This window comes from Silene latifolia, chromosome 1, assembly GCF_048544455.1.
Source record: "Silene latifolia isolate original U9 population chromosome 1, ASM4854445v1, whole genome shotgun sequence".
Taxonomy (NCBI): domain Eukaryota; kingdom Viridiplantae; phylum Streptophyta; class Magnoliopsida; order Caryophyllales; family Caryophyllaceae; genus Silene; species Silene latifolia.
The window spans coordinates 197553369-197561515 of record NC_133526.1 but is presented as its reverse complement, the minus strand read 5'-3'; the positions used below and the strand labels follow the sequence as shown (position 1 = coordinate 197561515).

At 32.5% G+C, this 8147-nt stretch overlaps 1 long non-coding RNA gene across 2 annotated transcripts; it reads right to left on the bottom strand.

Annotated features, from left to right (window-relative positions):
• Positions 1-400: 400 nt before the first annotated feature.
• On the bottom strand, positions 401-6801 carry LOC141616849 (uncharacterized). 2 transcript variants are annotated; one of them, XR_012531057.1, is made up of 3 exons: positions 2968-6801; positions 1083-1145; positions 401-640 (listed from the first exon to the last, which is right to left on the bottom strand). It is a non-coding gene; the product is annotated as an uncharacterized LOC141616849 (long non-coding RNA). The 2 variants fall into 2 exon arrangements; XR_012531056.1 differs by having other exon boundaries at positions 1083-6801.
• Between the last annotated feature and the right edge of the window lie 1346 nt (positions 6802-8147).

The window sequence follows — 8147 nt, the reverse complement described above, 5'->3', positions numbered from 1 at the left end:
CTCGTAAGGCTTCCAAAGGTCTAGATATTCGTCTAAGGTCAGTCAGCGGCGATCAACGGACAGGGCGGGTATTACAACATGTTCTAGCAAATGAGTAAAAAAACAAAATGTGGGCTTGTGCTGATGTCACTATAACATCATGTACATTTACTAAGTACAAATTGCTCCTCGTATTGTGATGTGGCTCAACCACAATGGACTATTTGTTCTTTGGTTTAATAAAAGTAAGATTCTAAGATAAAGTTGACATTAGGCAATTACTTGGTAGTAGAAGTAATTTCTAAGAATTTTGAAAAGACTGTTACAAGTTAGTTGTGTAACACCTCCACATACCAAGGTGCCTTGCCATGACCACCCTAGCATGAGAGACTGTTACCATCTCGATTTCACGAGGTTAGTAGATCAAAAGTAACCATCCCAAAATATTTATTAAAGTATAAAGAGTTAACGATTACATGTTCCAAAAACAAATTCAAAACAAAAGTTCACTAGTACTCAAAACAACTGAATCTAAAGCAGCTAATCTCGTGACAGCGGAAGCTAGACTCGAAGTGATGACTCCCCAATCTCGTCCCCATAGCTAAAGACCATCATCACCTGTCACAATCTGCTCACCATCCCCGAATGGATCACCACAGATCTTACAAAACAACAACGAGGTCAGTTCGCTGCATAATCAAAATAAGACAAAGTACGATAAGATAAACAGTTGTTCACAATTCACCTCCAACTCCCAATCACATCTCGTAACTAACTACACACTAAAGTGTGTAGCTCTGTCAGTGGGGGACCGCAGCCTTGCCCACCTAAGCCCCCACTCAACAATGAGTGATAACCCTGTTCATTAATGTGCACATCCCCTCATGTGGCGGGTTCTACAGAGGGCGAATCTAGGGCGTGAAGCCACTCCTGCAAGTGAATCCACTCGGCCGAGGACGCACCTCGTGAACAACATCAACCATCTCAACACCAACACCATACTCCAATCCACCAACAGCAATCAATCACAATATCAATCGTACAATCAATTACAACACATGTCTTAAATCAATTAAACAGTAAACCGAGTAGGGAAACCCTACCTTAGCACAATCTGACACGAGACAATCAAGCAGGCTAAAATGGCTCCTCTACAAAATCTTCACCTAACAATAATCATACAATTACAATTACAAACATGCCAAAATCCCCTTTCCCCCAAATCATAAAACTAGGGCAAAACCCTAAGAGACAAATGACAAAACTTATAGAATTAGAGGCTTACCGACACAATTAACGCGAAGGAAGGATGAACAAGACTCACGGAAGATCCACGAAATTGAGAGAGATTTGGAGATGATTAGAGTTATGTTGTAAGTTTAAGTTTTGGTAAAAGTGATTAAGAAACTGTAAATCTCGTTTATATAACTCTAATCCTCTCTAAATCAAATCGCGGAAATAAACACCGTCAGATTGGATACTCGGTCGAGTATTACCATACTCGGCCGAGTATTCCTGGACAGTAGCCTGACCAGAAATAAACGACACACTTACTCGGCCGAGTAAGCCATATTCGGCCGAGTAACAGACTTAGAAAAACCGTAGTATTACAAGTTGATTGTGAAAAAAAAATATAAATGGTAATGCAGGCCAACAATGTCGTCCGACCGATTCCTCGGAAAACACACTGACGATTACCAAAAGACTACAGAACGAAACGAATTTCGCGTCATAGGTTTATGTTTAATTGTTTTAATAGTTATAATAAGTTATTTTATTTACAGATATTTAAATCCACCAGCTAGACTAAAAGAAAAAAATATATGCTAAATTCGCGATTGACAAATATGTCTTCATGGCTACAGAACAGACCGAATCAGAAGAAGAATGTCATATATGTTTGGATAATTACGTAAACGGAGAAGAGATTTGTACTCTTCCCGTTTGTAAACACTGTTTTCATAAACAAATGTACAAATATATGGTTTAGGCTTCGAAATTACTGTCCGTGGTGTAGACACGACTATTCTAAATAGAGAATATAATTTTGTATGATATTTGTGTTTAATTTTATTATATTTGTATTTAATTGGTTTAAACTTTATATGTTTATACTATAGAGTATGTTTGGTGTATGATGGACGTTTGGTTTTAATGAGCATTATAGTGTGATATTTGAATGAGTTATTACTCTAAGTTTGTAATATGGCACGCCAACAAATATAGAATATTTTTTTGCTAGACATATTTATTTTCCTTTTTTTTTCCGAGAGGCACGGCTTGAGCACGAAATTGGGCGTGCCAGGAGCGGGCCGCGACGGGGGTTTGGGTGAGTGGCCAGGCACGGCACGGCCAACCCAATATCCGTGCCTGGACCGGGCCATTTTGGGGGGAAGGCACGATGGACTGGCACACAGGCCGGCCCAGCACGACCCAATGTCAACTCTAGACTACTCCGAGTAATTATTACGGAGTAAATACTTTTAACTTAAAACTTTTATTACTTTTAAACCATTATATCCTTTATTCTGGCACCCATTAATTAATTAATTAATACCTTCAGTATATATTAGGGATTGTTTGATTTTGTTACATACACCATTAATGTAGCAGGTATATTATACTATAACAATAAGTTTTATTTGTGACCGTCACAAGCTTGTGACCTCACATGATCTCTTCCACTTATTTTCCCACTTGTTCTGCCATTTGCAGACGATAAGTATCTCTAATTACAAATGCTCTTAAATAAGACTATTATACGGAATGAGATAGCTTTTCGATATCTCTACCCAGTACCCACATACGGGTACTTCATAGTTCATGCCATAAAAACTGTAAAATGGTCCTTATACAATAATGACACTTATTTAAATTGAATGTAAGATAGTGAATAAAGTAGAGTGGCGGCAAAAAAGAAAAAATGAAAACGCAAAAAGAAGTCAGAGAAAGAAATCAAGTGACAGAAAGATGAGTAGCAGTAGTCACCTGAGATTAGATGATGCTCTGCTACACCTACTGCTAGTCTGCAACTATTTGATTCCATAATCACTGCAATTATATCTCACTTGTCACCTGGCGTCAGGTTTTTTAGATTCTCCACCCATAAAGTTTCTTACCAATTTATGCTACCTTTTCTATTTTTTTTTTTTGGTTAAACTACCTTTTCTATTTTATTTACCACAAATTCTCGTTTAAGACGGTAGTATCTGTCGTAAAACTAAGACGGATCAAATATCATACCACGGTATATAAAATAAATATATTGTTTTTTCTTATGCATTCTTATATACAGTATACAAGTGGTATTTATTTGACTCGTTTAAGCTTAACTGCTTAAGTATGGATAGTGTGTCTTAAGAGAGATTTAGTGTTTATTTATTTGTTTATTTATCTATCATGAACTTTTGTTTAAATCGAATATATTTGTCTTAAATTTAATCAAATGTAATAAATATTATCCTATTTATATAAGTGAAGTGTTATTTGATCTGTTTTAATGTTAAAACCGTCTATTTATAACTTAAGAAAGAACTACACTTTATTTATGTATTAAAAATATTAATCCAATTTTTTTTGTTTATTATTATATGATGTCTCTTTTGAATTCAAACCTCTAGTAAATTTAAATTTTATCTTATTTTCTTTTTGGTGCGGAAATTTTATCTTATAGAATAGTGTAGTCATGGTATTTAGATCATGATCTTTTCAGCTTAATTTCAGTTCTTATTGAGCTCAATTAAAATTATTTCAGTTCTGTTCAGCTCAGCTCTATTCAAATTTTCTCTTATACAAAGAATTATGTAAGAGCAAAAGTCTGACTAATATCTCTTTCAAAAAAAAAACCGACTAACATTGAAATTTAACTATTTAAGTCTAAAATGATTGTTCTCCAATTCTCGTCATTTATTAATTATTCATACGGGATAACGGTGATATGATTATATACTACAACCCTGTTCTTTTGGACTGAAACTATCTGAACTGAACTAAACTTATTGGAGCTTAACTGAACTGAATTTAATGGAGCTGAACAGAACGTTATGATGAAAAGAGCCGAACAGAACTGAACTAAACTGAAATGAGCAAGTTCAAAGAATATGGCCGGCCTACATCAATGATCGATAATGAGATTTTCGTTTCCCACAAAAACACCAATTATCTATAACAAAGCCATACTCGAGTTAGTGACGTTTTTCCATGAACTTATTATCAACTTTCAATGATTATGCCTTTCAAATTGGAAAAAATCACAAAACTTATACCATTACCTGTCCTTTCGGATGATAGAGTATATTCAGTGGTGGAGCTAGAGGGATAGAGTAGCAGGACCCTCGTCCTTTTGGATGATTGAGATTTACGAAAATTTTAATTTTTTTTTCAAAGTGTACCTTATATTACTATCCGTTCGTCCCATTAAATTCAAATTCTGACTTCGCCACTGCATATATTATAACCACTTTGGTAAAATCGAGACTTGATAAGTCGATAACACCCTCCCATATCATTATCGTTCTCCTTTATCACGGCTTTAGTCACACAACACGGCAACAATAATGCATGTATTAGTAAACAAACAAATGCAACGAAACATAGATAGTGCGTAATCCCACTAAAGAAGACACTTAATTGGTCCTATGATGATAAAACATAGTCATATTATATTAAAAATAATCATAATAACATATATTATCCGCTCATGCACTAGTGATTTACGAGTATTATATAGAGATGTTGTTATTATTAATTAATCCGTACAAATTAAAGTAATTAAATTAATAATTAAAATGAGAATATTTCAAAACCCTACAGCCTTAACTGGCCCTGCTTTTTGAGGGACCTTTGTGATTGTTTTTCTTGGCAAGGAATCGTGTGGGGTATTGTCGTATTGAAAACAATGGATTTAAATAATAATTATATTCTTCTTCGGAAAATTCACTCGGTATCCTCGAATTTTGTCATTTTGCACTTGGTACCCAACTTTTTAAGTTTGTGTACATAATACCCTCTCATGTTTAATTTTCATGCACAACATACCCTTTTGTCGCTATAAAAAAACTCAATTGTGCACAACTCCTAAATCGGAATTCAGAATAAGCCAATTTTTTTTCCTAAAATGATTATCTCGTCATAATCTACGATTTGAGAAAAACAAATTGTTGACTGACCTTTTATAGGGTTTTTTTTTAACGAAAATCTCAAATCAACCATATCATCGATCTTAAATTTCCAAATGACCATTTTCCTTTTATCAATTTATAGATCTCGAAAAGGTAATCAATCTGGAAAAAAAAATAGTCAATTCCGATTTTTGGTCTATGATTTATGCTCATTTGAAAATTTTAAGAACGATAAAAAAGGCACGTTGTGCTTGAAAATCAAATCTCAAGGATATCATGTGCACAAACTTAAAAAGTTGGATACCACGTGCAAAATGGTAATGTTCGAGGGTACCACGTAAATTTTCCGCTTCTTCTTAATACTACTCCGTTGTTTGCAAAATTGCATCTATAGTATTGGTGCAAGCCAATAGGTCTTGTTTAGATTGGAGATAGTCGTTTTATTCGTAAAACGGTTTTAAATACTATTGCATGGTTGTAGTTATTAACGACAAATTTATTTGTATTCTCTAGACAATTAACTTGTCTTGTTTAAAATCGATAAGTCTATTTAAATAAGATTTTGTGCAAGTAATATATTTAAACAACTTTTTTTTTGAATGAGTTTTAGATTAAAAAAATTATATTTACGTCGATAGCAATGTAATTATGTGGCTGAAAAAGTAAAGATATACCAATATTATTTGGAAATTGTAAAACCCGATAAAAATACGTATCATTTTAACAATTTTGTGAAATAAATCATCTAAATTTGTTTATATGTCATAAACGAGTAATACGTTTAAATTTTTCGTTTGTACTCCCTAGTTATAAGCATGTACATACATCATACATGCATGATGCATCTTTTTTTTTTTGACACGATAAACTGGGATTAAAATGAAGAAAATCACATACAGACTACACAACAAACCCGGAGTACTGAAGTCCCTTAGACTACTAGAAAACCAAGTAACCGAACTAAAAGTAACTGAAAATGAAGCAGAAACAATGCATGATGCATCTAATACAATACGAGCGAGTATTTTTGAAAATGATCGAGTAGAAGAATTATGTAACTTAAATCGAAAAAAAAAATCTATTTTTTTTTTTCGGTTTGTAATATTTGAAATTACTCGATCAAGTTAGTTGGTCGGGTTATGATGGTAGAGAAACTCGTTCTTATTGATTTTACCATCGCTGCACTTCTAATAAGATGAACTCGAGCAATTAATCTCATAACTCTTACGAGTATAATACAACTTACTAGTTGATCTAAGTATTCGAGTTTATTACTATACATATATACAAAATATAGAATACATCGTATCGACCTTCATAAAATACTCGATACTAGTTCGAGATCTAACCGAAATTAATTGGCTTACCAACTACAAACCCTATTCTATTTTAAGTTAATAATCAACGATATAGAGATCAATACGAGCCTATATAACAGATCCTGTTAATTCAAATAAGCAAAGATCACTAAAGTTGAGATAACTATCTACTGTCTCTTTTGAGTATTCTCTCGAACCTTTTCCTCTAATACACGATTAAAATCATATTTATTTTGTTTAGAGGAAAACAACTACTACTATTATAAGTAAAGGAGAAGGTCGGTAACATTTCTCCATGAATATAATTATATAAATTACAGTATATGATAAGAAAATTGTGAAAACTAATAATGATTAAGATAAGAAAAATAAGTCGAGTTAATAATCACCTTGATCCAGCTAGTTGAAATTGAAATTAATGGCTTGATTAATTAGAGATTAACTTAACCATATGTAATTAGCATAAAAGAATAGAGCCAAGTATCTGCTGATGCAGCATCATCAAGATTCTCATATATATCTCATAATTATAATTATAATTATAAATAAATGATTTTATTTATGTGAATCTTGATGATGCAGCATCTGCATACACTGACTTCTCTTAGCTTTCATTATTTTGGGAAATTTTTACTGTTTTACATGGCAGGGTAAAGTGGGGTAAAAATAGGTGAAGTTTGATGAAATAGAAACATCTAATATAAGCTAGCTAAATCAAAGTGAGGTATATATAGGAGATTAGGAGTACAAAGTAGAACTAACTGTGGAACTTCAATACTATATTTATTTAGTCTTAAGTCCATGAAATTATTTAAATATTTCTTGTTTTCGAAATAAAGCAAAATTAAATTTTAGTACAGATATATTCGTCTTAAACATAAAATAAGTCAAATATGATAGATGAAACAAAAGAATAATGTCTAGAGACTGTACAAAGATTGGTCTTATCTAACAAATGGGGTGTTATTTGATCCGTTTAAATCTTAAAACAGATACATCTATCTTAAGAAAGACCAACAACCAAAGTACCAATATATTGTTCGTGCTTCTTATGGGGTAGTGATAATATGACAATATACTCCCTCTATTTTTTTATATATGATTTTATCACATTTCGAGACACTCTCTTCTCTCTTTAATATCTCTTAAAATATAAGACTAAATATTATGATATGTATATTCATATGAAAGAGTTTTCGTAAGGAATTTAATGGTACCATTTTTATATTTTTTGAACAAATATATTTTGTAAATATTAAAGTCAAAGACTTACCTCGTAAATGCAAAATGTCATATATAAAAAAATGGAGGGAGTATTAATTATCGCGCTACTCGATATATATGCGAGAGTAGGATTAAAATAACTTAAATTTACGAGGGAGGAATTGTGTGTCACAAACTTTTTTATGAGTTAATCTGTATCAGTAAGTAAACTATATTGACATATTCGAGAAAGAGTTAGCCATGTATAAGATGGTTTTATACTAATATATTTGTAAAACGGATCCAAACGCTAAGTAGATAAAATGGTTACATAAAAATCTTGATTTACGATAAATTTGTGTTAAATTAAACCGCCATATAGAAGTATTTGTGTTCGAAAAAGCATTCTATGTCATGTATGTCACTTTTGTGTTTTTCCAAAGGAAAATAACTTTCGATTGTCCGATATGTTAAACTCACATTCATCGCATAGATTATATTATCGGGTAAACAATGCAAGTATGCA